Source organism: Rhinopithecus roxellana, chromosome 11 (genome assembly GCF_007565055.1).
Source record: "Rhinopithecus roxellana isolate Shanxi Qingling chromosome 11, ASM756505v1, whole genome shotgun sequence".
NCBI lineage: Eukaryota > Metazoa > Chordata > Mammalia > Primates > Cercopithecidae > Rhinopithecus > Rhinopithecus roxellana.
In genome coordinates, this window is record NC_044559.1 from 41,105,730 (window position 1) to 41,131,640 (window position 25,911).

Sequence of the window (25,911 nt, forward strand, 5' to 3'; positions counted from 1 at the left end):
TCACCAGAATTACTTTTCTGATTCCTTCTCATTTGGGTAGGCTATTTCAGTGGAAAAATCTGGAACTCAAGGGTTGCTGTTCAGATTCTTTTGTACCACAGGGTGATCCCTTGATGTGGTGCATTCTCCCTTTGCCTAGGGATAGGGCTTCCTAGAGAGCCAGACTGCAGTGATTGTTATTGCTCTTCTAGAAACAGCACAAATTTCAAATCAAGCTGCAGTTACTTCTTGGAAACACTGAACAAGTTGTTTTCAGTTGGTTACTTTGTTAATTCCATGATAGCATTTACAACATCATTACCATTGTTCTTCAGGGCTTGGACTGCCTTTGCTTTCAATGTATTTGCTTTGACAAGGGCATGACCAGTTCCATGCCCTTAACTTCCACACCTGTTTTATCAGCTTCTTCCTCTTAACTCTCCTCTTGTACAGTTGGAGTCTGTGTTTCTTCTTAAATGTTTGAGATAGCTTTACCTTGAACTTTGAATTTCTCAGCAGCTGCTAGCTGTGCTCGCTGAGATAAATCTTCATTTTTGGTTCCCCCCAAAACTATGTAGGTATCCAAAGCAGGGCTCTTATAGACATCTGGTTTTGTGATGACAAAGAGAGGATATTCTTAGATTTCCAGATAGTGACTCTAGTAACCCCTGTAACCTGTCGAAGATCCAGTTTGGACATAGCCTTCTGTGCTTTCTTTTCACTCTGACTCTGTTTTGCTTTACTGACTGGTTCTTCATTAATTTCAGCTGCTGCTGCCAACTGGGCTTGTTGTGTGGTTGTCTGTGTGGAATCCTGTTCCTCAGGCTCTGGTACTGATTCATCACTGTCAGATTCTGTTCCAGACCCTCTGTCAGCCTGGAGCTGCGGCACCTCCTGTTCCGTAGCAGGGATGGTTTCTGTGGCTTTGCTGGGCATTTTGCGCAGGGAATGCAGAACCCTTTGCCCGCTTTTTGATGGGATTATTTGTTTTTCTCCTTGCTGATTTGAGTTCCTTGTAGATTATGGAGATTAGTCAAAATATTGTTGGATGCATAGTTTGCAAATATTTTCTACCATTCTGCGGGTTGCCTGTTTACTCTGCTGATTATTTATTTTGCTGTACAGAAGCTTTTTAGCTTAATCAGGTCCTATTTATTTATTTTTGCTTTTGTTGCATTTGCTTTTGGGGTCTGAGTCATAAGTTCTTTGCCTAGGCCAATGTCTAGAAGAGTTTTTTCTAGGTTTTCTTCTAGGATTTTTATAATTTCAGGTCTTAGATTTAAGTCTTTAATCCACCTTGACATGATTTTTATATATGGTGAGAGATAGGAATCCAGTTTCATTCTTCCACATATGGCTATCCAGTTTCCAGCACCATTTACTGAACAGGGTTTCCTTTCCCTAATTTATGTTTTTGTGTACTTTGTTGCAGATCAGTTGGTTGTAAATATCTGGCTTTGTTTCTGGGTTCTGTGCACTGTTCCATTGGTCTATGTGTATACTTTTGTGCCAGTACCATGCTGTTTTGGCTACTACAGCTTTGTAGTATAATTTGAAGTTGGATAATGTGATGCCTCCAGATTTGTTCTTTTTGCTTAGGATTGCTTTGGCTATTTAGGCTTTTTTTTGGTTCTATGTGAATTTTAGAATTTTTTTCTAATGCTGTGAACAATGATGTTGGTATTTTGATAGCAATTGCATTGAATCTGTAGATTGCTTTGGGAAGTATGGTTATTTTTATGATATTAATTCTTCCAGTCCATAAGCATGACAGGTATTTCCATTTGTGTCACTGTGATTTCTTTCAGCAGTGTTTTGTAGTTCTCCTTATATAGATCTTTCACCTCCTTGGTTAAGTATATTTCCAGGTATTTTATTTTATTTTTTGCAGCTATTGTAAAGGGGATTGAGTTCTTGATTTGAGTCTCAGCTTGATTGTTGTCAGTAGATAGTAGTGCTACTGACTTGTGTACATTGATTTTGTAACCTGAGACTTTACTGAATTTATTTATTAAATCTAGAAGTCTTTTGGAGGAGACTTTAGGGTTTTTTAGGTATATGATTATATCATTGGGAAACGTAGATAGTTTGACTTCCTCTTTTCCAATTTGGAGGCCCTTTATTTCTTTCTCTTGCTTGATTGCGCTGGCTAGGATTTCCTCCCTCTACATCTTTGCCATCACTTGTTATTTGCAGTCTTTTTAATTTTAGCCATTCTAGTGGGTGCATCCTGGTGTTTCATTGTGATTTTTATTTGTATTTCCTTGATGACTAATGATAAAGAGCATTTTTTTCTTGTGCTTATTTGCCATCCATGTCTTCTTTGGCAAAATGTCTGTTCAAATATTTTTCCTATTTGTCTTATTATTGAACTGTAAGCATTTTTTTATGTACTTTGGATAGATGTAAGTTTTGCAAGTATTTTTGCAAAAAGGATTTTTTGAAGAGTAAAATGTTTATATTTTTGATGGAGTCCAATTTATCAATTACAAAAATAGTTCCTGCTTTTTGTGTCTTACTGAAGAAATCTTTGCCTAACCCAAAGTCATTAAGATTTTCTCCTGTGTATTCCAGAAATTTTATAGTACTAGCCCTCATATTTAGGTCTGTAATGCATTTTGAGTTGTTCTTTTCTTTTTTGCATGTGGATGACCAATTGCCCCAGGGCCATTTGTTAAAAAGATTTTTTTAATCCATTGCCCTGGCACCTTTGTTAAAACCCAACTGATCATTTATGTGTGTCTAATTCTGGACAGTATGCCATTTTCACTGATGTCTACGTTTATTGTTTCATAACTGTCACACTATTTTAAATGACTGAAGTTTAGAAAGATAAGAGAATAAAAAGCTTCAGGCAGCTCAGAAATAAAACTCTAATGAAAGAATGACCAATGGCACCCAATTGTGTCTTTTGGAGTGTGCCAAATCACACTGACAATTTGCAGTGAAGAGAATTTCTATTTTGGGATTAAGCCTGCAATTAAGGTTTTCTATAAAGTTGCTTCTAGAATGCTCTGTGTCACCCTAACTCAGGGGTACCTCTGTATTTAGGGATACCTAAAATAAACCAAACCTTGGACACTTACTCTGATCTTGTAGATAGGAAATGGCAGAAAGTTTGTGCATGCTGCCCATCAGAGATGGCACGCTCGGTGTTAAGTTGCAATCTGTCTGCAGAACAAGTTCTTACCGGCTAAAGATGAGATAATCCTCTTGCTGATATGAAAGGTAAAAATACTTGTTGCTCTGTTTACTGGAAGTTTAGGATCTAATTTTTCTGTCTCTGATTGACAGCATGATCTTGGATATGAGTCCCTTACCTGAGATGCATCCCATCTCAGGGGTAGACAACATAATTTTGTCTTTATTTGCCACCTGCCGTCTATGTAAGTAGGTTGAACTCAAGAGCGAAGTACAAGGCTGAGTCAGGTCAGAAGGGCATCAGTGTTCATAGTCTTAATCTCTTCTCTAGAGCATATCCTCTATCCCAGGAAATAAAGACATAATTTAAAAAATTGGCTCTGCATTCCTTTGGAAACAAAGAGTGAGAGGGTAATCATAGTTGGGCACAGAGGAAAGGTGAGTGGGTCATATGATGTACTACCTGGCAAATTATCTGTGCCTAGGCTGTCCCTTTCCCCATCATCAACGTAGAAAATAGTTCACAACCTTTTTTTCTTTTTCTTTTTTTTTTTTTTTTTTTGACAGAGTTTTGCTCTATCACCCAGGCTGGAGGACAGTGGCACAATCTCAGCTCACTGCAACCTCCATCTCCCAGTTTTAAGCGATTCTCCTGCCTCTCAGTCTCCCGAGTAGCTGGGATTACAGGTGGATGCCACCAGGCCCAGCTAATTTTTTTTTTTTTTCATACTTTTAGTAGAGATGAAGTGTCACCATGTTGGGCAGGCTGGTCTCGAACTCCTGACCTCAGGTGATCCACCCACCTGGGCCTCCCAAAGTGCTGGGATTACAGGCATGAGCCTCTGCACGTGGCCAACACAACCATTTTCTTATATTTATTGAAGTTGAGTTGCTTATATTTCAGTTAGATTTGCCCAGCCACAGCTCTCTGTGTGGCCTGTATGCTCGGTGGAGTTTTGTTGACTAGAATTGTTCTAACCACATTTCTTTAATAATCAATCCACTGCACAAATTCTACCCTTGTCTTCAAATGACAACATGGTAGCCCAATCAACAGGGGCCTTGTTATTTGGAGTGGAGAGCTCCTAGTGGTTACTGCTGTCCTGGCCTAGCTTGTTCAGCCTTCCCAAGGTACATGTCTGGGAGATAAGAGCTACCATTCATGAAGAGCATCTTGTGATGTTTATCACATCGTTTATTCTGAAAGCATCTCCCCACCCCCACCCTTAATTATGAAATTAAGACTGGCTATAGTAAAATTAGGAAACATGTTAACAATCTAGAAAAATCGTCATTAAAAAAATCCCTGAGTTGGCCGGGCGCGGTGGCTCAAGCCTGTAATCCCAGCACTTTGGGAGGCCGAGACGGGCGGATCACGAGGTCAGGAGATCCAGACCATCCTGGCTAACATGGTGAAACCCCGTCTCTACTAAAAAATACAAAAAACTAGCCGGGCGAGGTGGCGGGCGCCTGTAGTCCCAGCTACTCGGGAGGCTGAGACAGGAGAATGGCGTAAACCCGGGAGGCGGAGCTTGCGGTGAGCTGAGATCCGGCCACTGCACTGCAGCCTGGGCGGCAGAGCCAGACTCTCTCTCAAAAAAAAAAAAAAAAAAAAAAAAAAATCCTCGAGTACTAAATTTATGCTAGAGTATACCTCAAATAATGAATCTCTCAAGTGAAAAATAATGTGCAGTATGAGTTTTTCCCCTAAATAAGAAAACTTTGTATAAGGGGTGTGTGTGTGTGTGTGTGTGTTTGGTCAGGAGCTCTCCTCTAACACTGATATTAACTCAAGAATAATAGGTTGGTTATTAGCACTGAAATTGACCTTAACTTCAAACCTTTAATTTTACAGGTAGGAAAACTAGGGCCCAACAAGATGAAGTGATCCCCCTAAGGCCTGGAGTGACGAGGTGATTCTCCTAAGGTCCCACAGCCTCGATGTGGCAGTGTCCAGAGAAGCTCAGGTTCAGTGGTATCAATGGTTTTAGTCTTTTTGAGGTGTATTAGGCAGTTTCTTCAGAGAAACAGAATCACTAGAAGATACATATGTATTCTAGGATTTGGTTCATGTGATTATGGAGGCCAAGAAGTTCCATGATCTGCCATCTGCAAGCTGGAGAACCAGGCAATCCAGTGGTACAATTCAGCATGAGGCCAAAGGCCTGAGAGACAGGGGAGCTGGTGGTGCAAGTTCTGGTCCAAGTCCAAAGGCCCAAGAACTGGGAGCACTGATGTCCAAGGGCAGAAGAAATTGGACATCCCAGTTTAAGCAGAGAGAGGGAGAGAGAGAATTCATCTTTTGATTGCCTTTTTGTTCTATTTGGGGCCTCAATGGATTGGAGGATACCATCCACATTGGTGATGGCGGTCTTCTTTACTGATTCTAAAGTCTCTTCTGGAAACACCCTGACAGACATACTTAGAAATAATGTTTTATCAGCTATCTGGGCATCTCTTAGTCTAGTCAGGTTGGTACATAAAATTAACAATCACAAGGGGTTACCTTTTCTAGTATAAACGTGCATGGCATAGGCTTTGTTGTAAACTGTTTCTTTTCGAAAAGCTTTCCTTCTTCTTTTAGAATTTTACAAGTAAGGTGACCAAGCATTCTGTCTGCCCAGGACTCACAGGGTCCCTGGACTTGGCACTTTAGTGTGAAAACTAGGGAATGTCTGGAAAGGCCAGGATGAGTTGGTCACCCTGGTTTACAGGGGTTTGCACCTATTCACCTGTGTGGTTTTGTCATACATTTCCTGGTGACCTGTGGATTCTGGCCCAAGCTACCCACCTCCTGTGGTTGTCGTCAAACACTGCGTGGATGGATAGAACTGATTTCTGTCTGTACTTACCATTTCACTTTTTGCTATCAAGCACTGTTGACTAAAGCTTCACCTGGAAAGGTTTTATCTCAGCAGAGGTATTTTAAGAACCTTTAGGGATCTTTGTCAGAGCCTCTTGTCCCAGGCAGGTTAAGATCACAGACTCTAGAACCAGGCAGTCTAAGTTAGAACCCTGGTGCTCCGCCACTGTCTTGGTTGTGTGATCTGGGCAAGTATCATAACCTCTCTGTTTCTTAGTTTGCTTCTGTCAAATGGGGATAATAATAGTACCCAACCCATAAGCATATTGTGAGATTTAACTTAGTTGATACACATAGAGTGTCTAAAGCAGCACTTTGGCTATGATGAGTGAGGTCTCAGTAGATTCTTTCTTGGCTGACTGGTTTGAATGCATATTCATGAGGCTGATTCCTTTACCTTCGCTGTCCACGTGCAAGGCGTGCATATTGAAAGTGAATATATGTTGTGGAGAAGATTCTTGGCTGCCCAAGCTGTTAAAGGATTCTGTCTGTGTGGTTCATTAGGATTCTAACTGCAGTAGGGCTTGCCTTGAAATAGAATCTTTAAGCACGAGGCCATCTAATGGTATCTGCTTGAAGATTACTCTGTATAAGAAACACTTTTTCATCTTCTAACTTTCCATTTAATATCAGCATGTTAGCAATTAAAAATAGTTTTAAAGCACCTTAATGATAACTAATTTTAATTCCTTGGAATAGATTTTTATCATATTTGATGCGTAATTTCAATTTTATTGCTGAGATAAAAGGTCAACTCTGATAGGTAACTGAAATAGAACATTTCAGTTCACAGGAACTTTACTTTTAAGTTGTTATTATCTTGGTGTAATTAATAAAACATTTCTTACAGCAGAATTGCACCACAGAGTGAATCCATGAACTTCCTGATTGTCAAACCAAATCAAGCTACTTCAATCCTTGAAGAATAAAACTGTTCAAACTGCAGTGGCTTATAAATTCCTAGCTTTGGATGAAGGAATCTGCAATATCTTCAGAAGAAGGAATAAACATTTCCTGCCACCTAAAACCATATTCCCCTCTCTCCATCTCTAAGAAATCTGGCCACAGATGATGACAGTGTGAAATGACACAGTTGCTCCTATGCTTGCTCCTGTGCTTGTAAAGAGTACTAGCACTCTTTACGTTCTTCTTCTAGTAAGAAGGTCCCTCTCCCTTCTCTGGGGCACAGCTCTTTCTTCTCCTCCAGCCATGTATTAGGGACTGCCATTCATAGTATCCCTGCCTCCCTTCCCACTGCAGTAGGCACCTGACCAACCTGCAATCCAGAGAAACAGAAGCACTAGGAGATATATATGTACTATTGGAAGTTGGTTCACATGATTATGGAGGCCAAGAAGTCCCATGCTGTACCATTTGCAAGCTGGAGAACCAGGAGATTCCATGGTGTAATTCAGTCTTAGTCCAAAGACCTGAGAGACAGGAGAGCTAGTGGTGTAAGTCCTGGTCCAAGTCCAAAGGCCCAAGAACTAGGAACACTGATGCCCAAGGGCAGAAGAACTTGGACATCCCAGCTCAAGCAGAGAGAGGGAAAATTCATCTTCTGACTGCCAGTTTGTTGTATTTGGGCCCTCAGTGAACTGGAGGATGCCATCCACGTTGGTGACGGTGGTCTTCTTTACTTTGAATCGGTCTACTGATTCAAAGGTCTCTTCTGGAAACACCCTCACAGACACACCTAGAAATAATGCTTTATCAGCTATCTGGGCATCTCTTAGTCCAGTCAGGTTGATATATAAAATTAACCATCACAAGGGGTCACCTTATCTAGTGTAAATGTGCTAGATAAGAAAAGTTTTTGAAAAGAAACAGTTTAAAATAAAGCCTATGCCATGCACATTTATACTAGATGAGGTGTCCTGCCCTCCGTCTTAGTTTCCTACAACTGCTGTAATTGCTGTAATGAAATGCCACACACTGGGAGCTTACCACAAAAGAAATGGATTCTCTCACAGTAGTAGCAGGCAGGAGTCTTAAAGCAAGGTGATGGTAGGGTTGGTTGCTTCTGGAGACTCTGAGGTAGAATCTGTTTCATTTCTGTCTCCCAGCTTCTGAGAGTTGCTGGCAATCCCTAGTGTCTCTTGGTTTGTAAATGCATCACTCCAACCTGTGTCCAAACTTCTCACTTCTTATAAGGACACCAGTTATTGGACTGGAGCTCACCCTATTACAATATGACCCCATCTGAACTTGATTACATCTGCAAAGACCCTGTTTCCAAACAAGGTTACATTCACAGACACCAAGAGTTAGGACTTGTATATTTCTTTTGGGAGAACACGGTTCAACTCCCAACACTCTCTTCCTCATAGAGATTGGTCCAGTAATAATCATGTGACCCAAACTGGGCAGTGAAAGAGTTTCCCACTGGAGCTGGTGGGGGCAAGGCTTGCCTTTCCACCTGAGACTCTGCGTGACAGCCATGGGCTGCTGGCCATTGTGGTTCCAGCCCCGTGGGGAAATCTGCCTGAGAGAAGGCAGCTGATGCGTAGAGAAAAGCCGAGAAGAGGAGGCAACATCCTGATGGGGTGCTTAGATCCTTACATCCAGACACCCCTTTCCTTGGTTTGCCCACACGAGCCATTAAATGTGTGCTTTTCCTTTTTGCCCTCTTAAACTATTCTGAGATAATGTTTCAGTCACCTGCAACCCAAGGACACTGAATAATACCAATTGAAGACAGCATTTGAAGATATGGGCAAGGACCATGAAGATAACATGGAAATGTTATCTTCTAGAAAAGTCAGTGCTTAGCCAAGACCATTCCAACATGCCTGTACTGTACTTGGCAGGTAGTGACGCATGTACAGGGACACATCCCGTGTCTTGGGCTATGTGAATGCCCAGCTGGTAATGTGGCTTTTTAGGAGGCTGCGCTGGGTCCTCACAATGGCAGACACAAGCTCTGATCTCGCTTCATTTATTTGTTTTTTTCCCCTCACAATCTATTCTGATCATCTATCATTTTAATATGAGTTGACAAAAGAGACATTTTCCTGAGTTCCTAAGAACAAAAGAATAAAGTAGAATAATGTGCTTTTTCTAAGATGACATAAACAATGCTGCAAGAACACATAAGTGTCTTTTTCAGTTGCCCTATTCATGGTAAGCATTCTAAGATGACATCGCAGTGCCACTGTAAAACTGCCACTCAGTGCCATTCAGCAGGCAGGAGGCTGTCTTCCTGTGGCACCTGCAGGGCAATTTTAGCTGCAAATAATGAGACCTGGTAAAAGAAGCTTGAATAACAAGGAGCTTCTTATCTTATGTAACAAGAAATGCAGTTGCAGGTCTTCCACGTCATCAATTTCTTGTTGCTTTCTTGCTTTCAGTTCTGCCATTTTTGGTGTGTGGGAAACATTCCCCCTCATAGTTGCAAAATAGCTTTGGGAGTTCCTGCCACTGAATGTGACAACATTTTGCAAAGGGGAGCAGTGTTTTCTCCTTTATGTTTCTTTTTATTGGGAGCAAAAACCTTTCTGTGAATTGTCCCGCCTCTACCCCTGCCAGGCTTTCCTCCAATCCCAATGGCTCGGATTGAGTCACATGCAAGGTTTGTTCTGATCACATGGGAGGGAATTGGATTCCCACAGTGGCTCGGTACTCAGCATTAACCCCTTTGGGCTGGAAACAGCCTGAGAAGCCAAGGACTCTCAACACCTGAGCAAAACTGGGAGCCAGTGAGCAACAAAGGGGGAAGGGCACCGTGTGGGTTGTGCCACAGCACTTGGGGGGCCTTTGCTGGAAACTGACGTCAGTACCTATCTAGCTGCCCCACAATTCCTTGGGGTCAGTGGTGCATGAGGTATTGGTAAAACATTAAATATCGTGGAGTATTTCTTAGAAGAAAATGGATAGTGTTAAATAGTTAATATAATTTAATATAACATGTTAAATATATGACATATAATGTAGGATATCCCATTTTATATTTGATAAGTTAATAGCATATTGAATATTAATATTAAATCTCTTCAATTATATATAATAAATTAATATTGAATATGTTACAAAAGGCAAAAAGTTAATGAACTAACAACCATCAGACTTAAGTAGAAAGAAAGCAGGATAAACCCAAATCAAATGTGAAAGTAATAGGTTAAAGACAGACATTAACAAAATATAAAACATTAGAATAACAATAGAAAAACATTTTCTGTCAAGAGGATAAATAAAGCCAGTTTGATTCCTGAAAAAGACTAAAACAAATGTCAAACTTTTGGTAAAAATGATCTAGAAAAGAAGAGAGAAACAGACAATATTAGAAATGAAAATATTAGGAATCAGACACTAAAATATAAGCCTCTTTAAGCGTACAAACATTAAGTTTAGATAAAATAGACAAACTTGTAAAAAAATATAGCCTACTAAAATTAACTTAAGAAGAAATCAAATATTGAATAGTCTTATAATCTAAGAAAGTTGAACCATTTGTTAAAAGTTTTTCCACGAAGGATATTCCAGATGGCTTTTACTGGCAATTTCTATCAGACATTCCAGAAATAAATAATCCAAATTATATACAAATTATTCCAGCATATTGAAAAAGAAGGAACAATTCTCAAGTCTATAGTTTAAGAGTTGAATAACTTTGATTCCATAACCTGACACGGGCAGAATGGGAAAGGAAGCTCACTTAGAAACATGATTACAAAAATCCTACCAAAAATATTAGCCAGCCAAATCCTGCCTCCATTAGTTGTGTAAGTCATGAACAAGCTGGGTTTGATTTAACATTCTAACATCAATTGAGGTAAAATATGGGTTAAGGGAGAAAAGTCTTGTGATCATCTCGACATGTGCCAAAAAAGCAGTTGATGAAATTCAACACTTGTTCATGATAGAAACCCTAAGCAAACCAAAGACTGACAGTGTGTTTGGCTGGTCCATTGGCTGAGCGGCATTTTCTCAGACTGCTCCCGTAATGCTCAATGGATGGCAGATGCCAAACTCCCCTGTTTTTTTTGGCTCCTTTCCCAATTTTAACCATGTGTGGTTGTGTGAACGTTTCTTGTATCTCTTTATATATAATTATCTTTTATTTATTTATTTATGAGATGGAGTATTGCTCTTGTCACCCAGGCTGGAGTGCATTGGCGCGATCTTGGCTTACTGCAAACTCCGCCTCCCGGGTTCAAGCAGTTCTCCTGCCTCAGCTTCCTGAGTAGCCGGGATTACAGGCACCAGCCACCACATCTGGCTAATTTTTATACTTTTAGTAGAGATGATGTTTCGCCATGTTGGTCAGGCTGGTCTCGAACTCCTTACTTCAGGAGATCCGCCCACCTTGGCTGCCCAAAGTGCTGGGATTACAGGCATAAGCCACCATGCCTGCCTGATCTTTTATTTTTTAGAATAAAAATAGGCACATATATATGCCATTCTCCTCTTTACTTTGTTTCATTTGACATACTATAGACATATTTTCTTTTACATATATGTACCTACTTCTCTTTTTAGTGGTTACATAGAATTTCATTGTATATAAGCCATAATTCGTGAACTATGTTAAGAAAAAATAATTCAGCCACCCGAAGACTGAGTGTAGCTTTTAATATGTATAGAATAATACTTGAGTTGGGGGAATTAAAACCATACACCATAAAAAACTGGGCACTCTGCAGATTTCTGCCTATTACAGAAAAATCTGGGCTCCTTACAGTTGTAAAACTGTGAATTAAGATTTGGGTGACTGTGACCACAGCACTGTTTGGAGGTCATCTTTCTGTATATAGGTGTAAAAGTGAGAGATGGCAAATCCAGCACTGCTTCTGGCGATGTGATCAGATAGCGAGAACTTTACAAAGTCTGTGAACACAAGTGCTTTCATCCTAGAAAAGTCTTGTAAACACTCCCACTACTCCTCACACTCTCAGCGCCCCTGAAATGTGTTAGACTGTTCATTTCCGTCACACACAGAGTCTATGAATTCCAGTTTGGTGAACAGACTGAAAGGCATGAAGGGGTCAGGCAGTCATGTTCTGGAATTGAAAGGCATCTGGGTGGAGGGGGAGAGAATCCAGTCCCCACCGCACACCACTGCAGGTTTTGGCAAGTTACTTGGGCTCCCCTGAGCCTCTCTCCCTCATCTTTAAAATGGGCAGGATGCTACACACCTTACATGGTGTTCGTGAGACCTAAAGATAAGCCTCCCTGTCCACAGAGGGGTTCGTTTAAGAATGTAGCAAATATTGTTTTTGGAAAACATTATTCCCGAGAATAGTTTTTACATGGTGTCAGGTGGTGTTTCTGTTTGTGCACAGGCCTCACAGTTAGAGTCATGGTAAGAAAATTATTGAAAAACGTAACATCTGGGCTAATCAGCTGTCAGCATTCACCTGTCCTTTTCACTGGGCTGTCCCCACCAAGGCACTTCCCCGAGCACTGAGGAACAATGGGGACAGTCACTGGCAAATTCCTGGAAGAAACAGAGGGAGGACTTTAACCACCCTTCACCTCAATAACTGACTTAAAAATCCCAATTAGGCATTTCTCTCTGTCCCCAAAGTCCCTTGCCTTTTGCCCTTCCACTAGGAATCTCTTTGCTTCCCTGTGCAGGGCTCAGCCTAACTTGCTCAGCCAGATGAATCAATGCAGGTAACAGATCCTACTCTCACCTAGAAGCAGTTTAGTGACGTACAGTTTTACTGCAACTTAACGTTTGAGGTCTTATCATAGTTGCCCACTCCAAATTCTTAGCAAAATGTCTTTTCGATAAGATAAGATGTCATGCCAGTTGCTAAGAGAAGTTTCCTCCCTATATTTTTGTGTCGGCAACAGTGATTGTGGGCACGTGAAGCTGCCAGGAGCCTCTTCTTTCACTGTTGTAGCCCTAATTGCTGTGGCATCTGTTATCCTGGCCACCTCTGGCTCTCCTTGGTTACACACAGCTGCTCCTGGTTACACGCAGATTCCTCCTAGATACCTCCAAGCCCCATGCGACTCCCCTCATGCTCCCTAAGCACTTGCCCTGGCTGTAGGGAAGTCAGTGTTGTAGCTTGAGAGCCTATCTGGCTGGACCATGATTTACCCTCTGTTATAGCCCTGGAGCCAAGCACAGTAGCTACCCAGGGCAGGTACCCCAAAATCTCTGTGGAGTAAATCCATGAATATCCACAGACCACCCAGTGTTGTCTATTCTCCACGTAACCTACAATTTCTGGTCGTGGAAGAAATAATGTATCACTTTCCCTAAACTTTCTGGTTGTAGAAGAATGTATCAGTTTGCTAGAGCTACTGTAACAAACAGCACAAAACAGAAACTTTGATTGTCCCACATTCATGTTGATTAAAAACTGACATAAACAAAACCTGTATAAAAAATATCCCAAATCCCCTATCACTTTGAAAGAGTCATCTTGAGAGACATTATGACCTACGACCCCCTCTTCCTCTGCCATAGCCACGTCCTCTTCCTCTACCTCTGCCTTGGCTTCTTCCTGCAACAGAAATTTATTATTTCCCAGTTTTGGAGAGTAGAAATTGGAGATCAAGGTGTTGGGAGGATTGATTCCTTCCAAGAGCTGTGAGGGAGAATCTATTCCAGGCCTCTCTCCTGGCTTTTCGTGGTTTGCTGGGCATCTCTGATGTTCCTCGGCATGTAGACACATGACCCTGGTCTCTGCTTTCATGCTCACATGATACTCTCCCTGTGTATTTGTCCATTCTTGCATTGCTATAAAGAAATATCTGATACTGAGTAATTTATTAAATAAAAGAGGTGTAATTGGCTCAGTTCTGTAGGCCATACAGGAAGTATGATGCTGGCGTCTGCTTGGCTTCTGGGGAGTCCTCAGGAAACTTACAATTATGGTGGGAGGTGAAGGGGAAGCAGGTTCATCTTTCGTGGCTGGAGCAGGAGCAAGAGAGAGAGAGAGTGGGTGGGGGGCCAGGGGCTACATACTTTTAGACAACCAGATCTGGCGAGAACTCACTATCATGAGAACAGCACCAAGGGGTATGGTGTTAAACCATTCATGAAGAGCCACACCCATGATCCAGTCACCTCTCACCAGGCCCCACTTCCAACACTGGGGAATATAGTTCGACATGAGATTTGATGGGGACACAGAACCAAACCATATCACTCTCTGCGTGTGCCTGTGTCTAAATTTTTCCCTTTGTTGTGGATACCAGTCATATTGGATTGGGGCCCACGCTACTTTAGTATGACCTCATCTAACTGTATATTGAGCTGCCTGTGGTCCCAGCTACTCAGGAGGCTGAGGCAGGAAGAATCACTTGAGCCCAGGAGCTCAAGGCTGTAGTGAGCTGTGATTGTGCCACTGCACTCCAGCATGGGCAACAGAGCAAGACTCCATCTCTAAAATGACCCTATTTTCAAATAAGGTCCCATTCTGAGGCCCCGGGCACTAGGACTTCAACATATTTTACCAAACAGTTACTTCCCTTGTTTTCAATTCTCTGTTGCTGTTTCTCCATTTATGTCAGAAAAGACTGAAACTTTGATAGCTTTCTGTAAAGTATGAACACTGCTGAGGAGTCACATAAGGAGATGTCCCTTATATTTACATAGTTTTTGATTTTTGTCTGAAAATGACAATGAGGTTGAGAATCTTGGTGGTCAGATAAACAGCACTCTTCCATCTGGACCCTGTGTAATTCCTGGGAGTAAATCACTATTTTCTCTTAGGGGTCAGTGACTTGCATCAGGATACCTCGGTTTTAGCTGTGTGTTTTTGTGTAGTGAAATGCAGTGAGGTCTTGTGATTCCAGGGACACAAGAGAAAAAAAAGAGTTGTTAGAAGAAACCGGATGGGATAGAAATAGCAAACCTTTTTGATCGTGAACCCTGACGCTGAACGCTGGACTCATCCAATCCTCCCTGCAACTCTCCACAGCCCCCCAAGAAGCGCAAAAGAGCTGTCTGCACCTCTTGTCACCACCCCATTTGCAGACCCTGAGTCGCTGCGCATGGAGCAACCCGCAGGTGGCGCAGGAGGGACTGGGATCCCCGTCTGGCCCCAGTGCGCGACTCGCGGCTCTGCCTGGTCCTCTCCGGAGTCACCAAGGTGCAGAGGGAGAGAATTCGGAAGGTGCAGTGTGACCCTGGCTCCTCTCTCTAGCCCGCCAGCGCCCACAGTGTCTCGAAGAGTACACAGCCCCCTGGAGGAACACGGCTGCCTTCGCAGAGGGCCCTCGAGGAGCTCGATGCTGGGGCTGCAGCTCTTGTGTGAGGCCGTCGTGGGTTGCAGTTAATTGTTGCATCTGTATTTCTGGTCGAGAAGTTGTCCTGCTAAGATGCGTGCTCCTGCCGAGAGTGCAGCTCTGGGTGTGACAGTTCAGTGCAGCTGGGGCGTGGCACCGCCGCACGCTGGCCAGGCACGGTCGCCAGCGAGGCCTATCCCCTTTGGAGCTTCTCTAGCTTCGTGGCTTCCACCGACCAGTGGCTGCTGGTCTCTGGGCAGTTGTCCATTCATTAACAGCTTCCTCCGGGTCGGGGGCAGAGAAAGTAAAAGAAGCCAAAAAACCCAGTGTTGAATTTGGCAGAGGAGATGCTGGCAGAGGCGAGATTGGAGCAAATGGCTGCGATGCCTCAAGGGAATTTGCATTCGCCCTGGCACCTGTGTGGAAGTCAGCACCCAGAACCCCACCTGGCAGCATCTGTCACTGCCCAGGAGCATCCAAGACAAGCCCACACTGTGTTCCACTGGGAAGCCAGTATGAAGGCTTGGTCTCCAAATGTCACTGCTAAGACACATACATTTTGCTTGGAAAGAGAGAGAGGGAGATGGACTGGTTGTGCAGGACGTCTCTGTTCACCCGGAAGTGAGAGAAAACATGTCCCATAGGATCCCAAGCCAGGGACACACCAGGGGACTGGGGTGGTTTTCAGGGCCAAGTAAACACAACATTTTCTGACCAATTCCAGGGAGTTCACAAATCGGGTGGTCTATCTCTGTTAAGAATTTCTTATGGATCAGAACAAGGATCTCTGAAGGATGTGCTCACAGAGTAGGCTGCTGGTTGGTGATTCGCTGGGGGTGGAGGTTGGTGGGGGAAGAAGTAGAAAGGGGACAGGCTGGATGGGGTATGAGAAAAGCCGAATCTGGCCAGCTTCACTGTCTTGCCCAGGGCTGATCTCGACATTTTACCTTAGGGCTGACTCAGTGCTGCCGTTAACAGCTCAGAGGTAACTGCCCTGCTCCTGGAGGAATGGGAAGAATGCTGGCCTGTGAGTGACCAAATACTGTATAGACATACACGCATCTCTGTTTTCTTCTCAGTAAAACTGGGATGCCACCTTCCCAGAATGACCTCTGGTTGGGAGGCTGGGTTCTGCGGCTGCAGCACTGCCTCACTTTCCATCCAGCTCTGCTGCTTTCTTTCGATGTAAACACGAACATCTGTAAGCCTGGACATCCTCCTGATAAACAACAGAAATACATTGGAGAGAAATACAACAGGGGTGGGAGTGAGGAGAAACCTTTAAGGGACTTTCCTGCTGAAGAGACCTTTTAAGGGACTTTCCTGCTGAAGATCAGAACCTGCATTCTCCATGCTGTGAGGTGATTTTATTTTTATTTTTTTGAGATGGAATCTCGCTCTGTCGCCCAGGCTGGAGTGCAGTGGCGCGATCTCGGCTCACTGCAAGCTCCGCCTCCCAGGTTCACACCATTCTCCTGCCTCAGCATCCCGAGTAGCTGGGACTTCAGGTGCCCGCCACCACGGCCGGCTAATTTTTTTGTATTTTTAGTAGAGACAGGCTTTCACCATTTTAGCCAGGATGGGCTCGATCTCCTGACCTCGTGATCCGCCCGTCTCGGTCTCCCAAAGTACTGGGATTACAGGAGTGAGCCGCCACGCCCGGCCTAGAGGTGATTTTTTTTTTAAACAAAGTGCCTGTGTGGATCTGACATCTGCTTTCTGAGTTTGTGTGGATGAGACAAACTCTAGCATGTGTCAGAGAAGATTCTAGAGAATAGAACTGGTCCCACCTGGGATCATGCAAGACAAATCAATAGCAGCTGTTAAGAAAATTGTATATAGGACTAGAGGCATCATGCTACCTGACTTCAAACTATACTACAAGGTTACAGTAACCAAAACAGCATGGTACTGGTAGCAAAACAGAGATATAGACCAATGGAACAGAACAGAGCCCTCAGAAATAATACCACACATCTACAACCATCTGATCTTTGACATACCTGACAAAAACAAGAAATAGGGAAAGGATTCCCTATTTAATAAATGGTGCTGGGAAAACTGGCTAGCCATATGTAGAAAGCTGAAACTGGATCCCTTCCTTACTCTTTATACAAAAATTAATTCAAGACGGATTAAAGACTTAAATATTAGACCTAAAACCATAAAAACCCTAGAAAAAAACCTAGGCAATATTCAGGACATAAGCATGGGCAAGGACTTCATGTCTAAAACACCAAAAGCAGTGGCAACAAAAGCCAAAATAGACAAATGAGATCTAGTTAAAGAGCTTCTGCACGGCAAAAGCAACTACCACCAGAGTGAACAGACAACCTACAGAATGGGAGAAAGTTTTTGCAATCTACCCATCTGGCAAAGGGCTAATATCCAGAATCTACAAACAACTCAAACAAATTTACAACAAATAAACAACCCCATCAAAAAGTGGGCAAAGGATATGAACAGACACTTCTCAAAGGAAGACATTTATGCAGCCAACAGACAGGCAAAATGCTCATGATCACTAGCCATCAGAGAAATGCAAATCAGAACCACAATGAGATACTATCTCACACCAGTTAGAATGGCAATCATTAAAAAGTCAGGAAACAACAGGTGCTGGAGAGGATGTGGAGAAATAGGAACACTTTGACACTGTTGATGGGACTGTAAACTAGTTCAACCATTGTGGAAGGCAGTGTGGTGATTTCTCAAGGATCTAGAACTAGAAATACCATTTGACCCAGCCATCCCTTTACTGGGTATATGCCCAAAGGATTATAAATCATGCTGCTATAAAGACACATGCACACGTGTTTATTGCAGCACTATTCACAATAACAAAGACTTGGAACCAACCAAAATGTCCATCAATGATAGACTGGAATAAGAAAATGTGGCACATATACACCATGGAATACTATGCAGCCATAAAAAAGGATGAGTTCATGTCCTTTGTAGGGACATGGATGAAGCTGGAAACCATCATTCGCAGCAAACAATTGCAAGGACAAAAAACCAAACACTGCATGTTCTCACTCATAGGTGGGAATGGAACAATGAGAACACTTGGACACAGGAAGGGGAACATCACACACTGGGGCCTGTTGTGGGGAGGCGGGGAGGGGAGAGGGATAGCATTAGGAGATATACCTAATGTAAATGTTGAGTAAATGGGTGCAGCACACCATCATGGCACATGTGTACATATGTAACAAACTTGCACGTTGTGCACATGTACCCTAGAACTTAAAGTACAATAAAAAAAAAGCACCAAAAAAAGATAATTGTATATAGGACTGGAGTTTTGGGAAACCACAATATGCTAGTGACTTGATTTAGTTTTGTGACTATTTGCAGATGTGGATATGAATTTAAGTTGCAACCTCACAATGTTGTGTCTACAGGTACAGGTTAAACTGAAGGAAGGTTGAAGGGTTTAAGAGCATACCTGTTAAATTTCAAGTCTCAAGTAAGCCAAGTCAATGTAAGTCATTGCTGATTTGGAGCAAGTCTTTGTAAAATGTACCTGATTTGCTTTCGCATCGTGAGTTCTCTTAATTGATGCTTGCCTAATTTTGTGGGACTTGGTTTCAAATTTTACAATGGCTTTAGGCTTCACCCCCCATTCTTGTACATAACAGGTACAACAAAAATTGTTTGAATAAACCAGTAGAGTGAAAATATTTCCATAGCTTCTGAAGACCAGATTCTGAATATGGTAAAGATGGCAGCAACCCAAGGACCAAGCCAAAACTAGGTTCTGCTCAGTCATTTGATCTCTCTTGGGAACCTTTAAAATAATGAACCTACAGCTTTTTTGGGTTAAAGATCCCTCTGAGGGCTTGATGAAATTATTGCCCCTCTCTGTAGATGATGCAGGTAAATACACATTTTGTGCAAAATTCCAGGGAGTTCACAAATCAGGTGGTCCGTCACTTTGGGAGGCTGAGGTGGGCAGATCACTTGAGGTCAGGAGTTTGAGACCAGCCTGGACAACATGGCGAAACCCTGTCTCTACCAAGAATATAAAAAATTAGGCATGGTGGCATGCACCTGTAATCCCAGCTACTCAGGAGACAGAGGTTGTGGTGAGCTGAAATCACACCACTGAACTCCAGAGTGGGTGACAGAGCAAGACGCAATCTCAAAAAAAAAAAAAAGAAAAGAAAAAAAAATTTTCTTAATACATCAGAACAAGGATCTCTGAAGTAAGAAAAAAAAAAGATAAAAAAAGAATTTCTTAATGCAAACCTCTGTCTGTCTTATGTTCTCTGATATAAATAGAGATTCTGAAAGAGAGGGAAGTTGTGTTTATGACTTGAGGCAAGGGGAGGTGGACTGTCAGTAGCTCATCGTTTTGATCAGTTTCCCCCTATCCGAAGATGTGCCAAAAATTCGAGAGTGAGGAGAGGAAGACAAATATGATGGTGTTCAAACTTTAGGGCTTGCTCTGTTTTCTGATTCTCTAATTACCAGTTTGGTGCAATAGTATTTATTTCCTTGGTTTGTTTCTTTCCTTCTCAAGGGAGGTAACAGTAGGAGATTTATTTGGGAACCTTGGACAGTTCCTAGTGCACGCCTTGCATTGTGTTCTGTGCCTGCATCTCCTGAACTAGGTCCCAAGGAAAAGCAGTCTTTAGAATAATAATATGTTTTCTTGTCAACACTGACAAATTGAATTTTTTTCCCCCTACAGTATTGAGGAATTTCTGGGTGGAGATGCTGCACAAGCGTAGCTTTCAGATTTGCATTCAGCTTCTGATTCCAACTTGGCATCACTGCTTGTGAGTTACTTTCTATGTGCATTCAGATATGTCTCTTTCCTAGTCATTGTCCTGTGCCAATGTTCAACTTGAAAAGAGTGTGTCTAAGGAAGAGCAGTGTGTTCAGATGCTCTCTCCTCCTATGGCCCCATGTGGAAAGAACTGCACTAGGAATTGCATTATCTCTTCCACCCATTCAGCTTTGAACCTGCTTTAGCCAATTTCTGGTTGTGGGCAGCAGAGTTATTTTAAAGTCCTGATAAGTTATTTTAGAAATGAAGTAGTTTTTAACTCTAGGGTATTTCTTTCTGGGAGGGGAGAGTTGAGAGTCGTGGCCTGGGATTCATAATTAACGTATCTCTCTTGTATAGTACCTTTCCTTAGAGTAGGGTTTTATGTGGAGATGGAGCAAATATAATAAGGCTTGAGCCAGCAAAAAGTAAACTTTCCAGTGTTCTCAGATTCCCTGATTTCTTTAACACTCAGGTCTTTCCCTGTGCAGCGGCTGGACCCTGAGTATGGATGTAGGTTTGCATACTAGAGGAGCGTGTGAGTGCTATGGTGCATGGTATTTCCGTGAACCTGAGGAACCGTCTTGGGGTGGGACAGTTTGCTCTCCCACACCCAACGTACTCAACAAAAGGCAGATATGACCATGGCACAGCTTTAAAGAAAGAAGTTTGGGAGATGTTGGCATTTGCGGTTTTTTTTTTTTTTTTTTCTTGTAAGAATGGACGTAGGAGATGGTAGATAGAATATTGTGGCTGGGAGGTTTCCTACTCAACTAAACCCATAGACCTGTAATTAAATCTATATCTCTTCAGAAGATTCTGACCCATCCAGAGAATTCCATGCTTCACTTTTGAGTGAAGTGGAGGGCAGCAGGCCTGCTCTCATAAAAGTGTTTTTACTATAAGCATTTATTACACCGTCCTCTTACTTAGGTGTTAAAATTTCCATATAGCATTTATTAAGGTAAATGCCTTTATAGAATTTTAAAAATTGAAGTGAAATTCACATGAGATAAAATTAACAATTTTAAAGTGAAAAATTCAGAGGCATTTATACATTCACAGTGTTGTACAGTCACACTTTTATCTAATTCTAAAACATTTTCTTCACTCCAAAAGGGAACCCTGTATCCATTAAGCAGTTGCTCCCTGTTCTCCTCTTTCCCTAGTTCCATGCAATCATCAATTGGCATTCTGTCTCTATGAATTCACCTATTCTGATATGTAATATAAATGGAATTATATAAGCTCAGAAATAAACCTCCACATATGCAGTCAACAAATCTTTCACAAGGGCATTAGGAACACACAGTGGGGAAAGGATAGTCTCTTTTAAAAATGGTGCCGGGAAAACAATATCCACGTGCAAAAGAATGAAATTAGATTCTTGCCTTACACCATATACAAAAATTAACTCAAAATGGATTAAAGACATAAATATAAGACTTAAAAATCATAAAATGTCTAGAAGAAAACATAAGGAGAAAGTTCCTTGACATTTGTTGGTGATGATTTTTTGGATATGACATCAAAAGCACAGGCAACAAAAGGAAAAATAAGCAAGTGGGGCTCTGTCAAACGAAAAGTCTCCTGCACAGCAAAGGAAATAACCAACAAAATGAAAAGACAACCTCCTGAAGTGGCAGATCAAAAGAGAAAAGAAAAAAATTAAGAAAAAAGAAAAGACAACCTACAGAATGGGAAAATATATTTGCAGACCATATATCTTATAAGGGGTTAATATCCAAAATATATAAGGAACTCATACAACTCAAGAGGAAAAAGTCAAATACCTTGATTAAAAAATGGGTGCAAAGAACCTGAATAGACATTTTTCCAAAGAGGATATACAAATGGCCAACAGGTATATGAAAAGGTGCTTAATGTTGCTAATCATCAGGGAAATGCAAATCAAAACCACAATAAGATATCACCTCACACCTGTTAGGACAGGTATTATAAAAAAAAAAAAAAAAAAAAAAAAACCCAGGAGGTAACAAGTGTTGGTGAGGATGTGGAGAAATTGGAACCTTCGTCCACTGGGAATGTAAATTGGTATAGTCATTATGGGAAACAGTGTGGAGGTTCCTCGAAAAATTAAAAATAGAACTACCATGCAATCAAGCAATTCACTTTTGAGTATATGTGAAAGGAAATGAAATCAGTATTTTGAAAAGATATCTGCATCTTCATGTTTGTAATAGCATTATTCACAGTAGCCAAGATAGAAAAACTACTCATTGACAGATGGATGAATAAATAAAATAGAGTACTCTTCAGCCACAAAAAGAAGGAAATCCTGCCATTTGTGCCAACAGGGATGAACCTGGAGGGGGCATTATGCTAAGTGAAATGAGCCAGACACAGAAAGACAAATACTGTATGATCTCATTGATGTGTGGGATAAAAGAGTTGGACTCCTAGAAGCAGAGAGTAGAATGGTGGTTGCCAGAGACTGAGAGGTTGGGGGAAATGGGGAGATGCTGAATAAGAGTACAAACTTCCAGTTATAAAATGAATAAGTTTTGGGGATATAATGTGCAGCATGGTGGCTATAGTTAACGATACTGTATGATTTATTTTAAATTTGCTAAGAGTAGATCTTTTTTACTTTTTTATTTTTTTAAATAGAGACAAGGTCTCACCATGTTGCCTAGGCTGGTCTTGAACTTCTGGACTCAAGCGATCCTCCCACCTCAGCCTCTCAAAGTGCTGGGATTATGGGTGTGAGCCACCACACCTAGCCAAGAGTAAATCTTAAGTGTTTTCAGCACATACATGTGCACACGCACACAAAATGGTGATGGTTGTGTTAATTCGATTGTGGCAATCATTACACAATTTATACATGTATCAAATCATCATGTTATACACCTTGGATATATAAAATTTTATTTGTCAACTGTACCTCAATAAAGCTGGAAAAATAATATGACCATTTAAAAAAATGACATTATATAATATGTGACCTTCTGTGTCTGGGTTATTTCACTTAGCATAATGTTTCAAGGGTCATCCACATAGTAGTATATATCAGCACTTCATTCTTTTTTATGGCTGAGTAACATCCATTGTGTGTTATGTAGATAACATTTTGTTTCTTCATTTATGTATTGATGAACAGTTGGGCTGCTTCTACCTTGTGACTATTGAATGCCTTGTTTGAAATCAGACATGAGAGGATAATGTGACAACTCATATGTTGGTAGCATTCTCTTTGGGAAGAGTCACTCCACAGCACGTGGCAAGGGAACAATGACAGTTCTGTCTCATCTGTAGGAGACAGAAAGAGAAGCAAGTTCCTGTTAATTCACAAGTCGCGGGAATGGCTTTACTTTATTGCTCCCTTATTTCCCTCTGTTCGCAAGATGAATTAGACAAGTCTTAATATACACTAATGAGCAATATTTCCAACCCGGTTGATATGGTTTGGCTGGGTCCCCACTCAAATCTCATCTTGAACTGTAGCTCCCATAATGCCCACATGTCATGAGCAGTACTTCCAACCCAGTTGATATGGTTTGACTGTGTCCCCACCCAAATCTCATCTTGAACTGTAGCTCCCATAATGCCCACATGTCATGCCTCTTACATTGCCCAGTAAGAGGCAATTGAATCATGGAGGTGGGTTTATCCCATGCTGTTCTTGTGACAGTGAATAAGTCTCATGAGATCTGATGGTTTTATAAAGGGCAGTTCCCCTGCACATGCCCTCTTGCCTGACACCATGTATGAAGTCTTTTTGCTCTTCCTTCAGCTTCCGCCATGATTGTGAGGGCTCGCCAACCATGTGGACCTGTGAGTCCATTAAACCTCCCTTTTTTTTTTTTAAATAAATTACCCAGTTTTGAGTATTTCTTCACAGCAGTATAAAAATGGACTAATACACCTGCCTTGCTTCACAGTTACCATTTTTACAAATCATCAGTCGTTTGGTAGAACTTAAACATTTCCTTTTACTTGTGTACTTACCTTCCACAAAACATTTATTTCAATAGATTTTTTTCAAGTCTACTTTCCTCAAGCAATTCATAGTGAAATTCTACAAATAAACCCCATATTCTGTCACTTACGGAGAAAGAAAGTCAAAAACAGAGGAAACCCTTACACCTCAGTCTCATTTCTTCTAATGGCAACAGATTTTCAGTCTGCGGTGCATTCCAAGGCTTTACCACTGAGCCCTTTTTCTTGATAAAAAATGGGAGCTGACCTATTTTCCCCCATTAAGTTTTGATATGTGCTTTTCATTAATTTAAAATATCTGGACTCAGCACTTTTAAGACATTTCTGTTTCTGGCCCAATGGAAAAATGTACCCCAAATGAGAAGCAGTGAAGCAGACTGCATACTCAGACTCAGATGTGTTTTTTCCCAATCTGTGTCAGTTGATCTGAATGACATTTTCATCAGACATTTGTTAGAGCATTGCTGTAATTTTTAGGGACATGTCCATCAGGAAGCCCAGGTGGGGTTGCACAGAACAGTGCCTATGTCTATTGCATCCAGAGGAAATCCTGAAGGAGTCTTCCTTATCCTTCTAAGTCTTGGTGATTTATAGTTTGCATGCTGGTCTCAGAGAATGTGTGAGTCCTGGTGAGCAGCATTCATAGCAGGGGGTGGGAGGAGGTGCAGACCTCACAAACCCCAAGGTGGTTTGTGCTGCTGCTGGCAATTTAGTTTGCGAACTTATTGCTTTCAAGAGATTCCTAAGGTGGTCTTAGATATATGGTCTCTTGTCAAATTCCAGCTGAGAAGTGAGGATTAATGCATTCCAATCACTCCTAGCCTCAGGTTCCAGTTTCCAGTTTTATGACAGACAATAAGAGAATAAAGAAAGTAACACACATTCTTAGAGCAATAAAAAAGTTGCCGGGAACATAATGAAATATAGTCACTTGTTTTTGGTCAAGCTTCTTATCATCCTTTGGGGTTCACATCACACCCATTCTCAGCTCCCTCCTTTTCTTCATTTGGCTTCTGTTTGGGTGTAATTGCACCCATTGATATGAATGGTGGATGGTTTAGAATCTGATATCCTCAGCTTGGTTCTGGGTTCTACTGTTTACTATCTGTAGCATATTGAGCAAGTTACTTAATCTCTGTAAGTACCAATTTCCTCATCTATAAAATGGCAACAATAATGACTATTCAGGACTATTGTAAGGATGAAGTGAGATCATATATGGAACACTTACATATAAATAAGACCTGCTTATCTGCTTATTATTGTTATTTGAACAGCAAGCAAGTCATTCAGCGTCAGTCATTTGAAAAAAGCATCCTGAGAGCTGAAACATGAGATAATTCCTAATTAGTGTTTTTGTCACCAGATAACATCAAGTCCACAATAATAAGTGTGGCCTTATGTTGCAGAACAACATGATGGTAATAAATGCACAATCTCAAGTTCAAATGGAAAAATCTGAGCGAGAGAGGGCGCCAGAGAGTCTGAAGCAGGCAGAATGTGGGTGAAATAGATTGAAATCGACTCTGGAGAAATAGGATTCCATGGGCAAGGATAACTGCTCAGGAAATTAAAAAATATATGTATGGGTGACAGTGATTCATATCCATTACATCGGTCACCAGCAAGAATTCACCTTCTTGATAATTTGTGTATGTGTCCAACATTTATTGAATTTTCCTAACCAGCTGTGCAAATAACTCACACTGGGGAATCAAGTTTCCGCCCTTGAGGAGCTCCTGGTTTCACTGGTGAGGAAGATGGCAAAAAGTGTTGTACAGAACACTATGGAAGTGCAGAGGTGGGGCATCTAACCCAGCAGAGTCTTGAAGTCTTGCTGGAGTAGGGGATCCATGAGCTGAAGGTTAAAGAAAGAAGTAGGTGGCTTATACCTGTAATCCCCCACTTGGGGAGGCCGAGGTGGGTGGATCACTTGAGACCAGGAGTTCGAGACCAGCCTGGCCAACATGGTGAAACCCCATCTTTACTAAAAATACAAAAA

The 25,911-nt window shown here is 41.7% G+C and overlaps 1 pseudogene; it reads right to left on the reverse strand.

Annotated features, from left to right (window-relative positions):
- Positions 1-260: 260 nt before the first annotated feature.
- LOC104672244 lies at positions 261-915 on the reverse strand (annotated as a pseudogene).
- Positions 916-25,911: the final 24,996 nt, after the last annotated feature.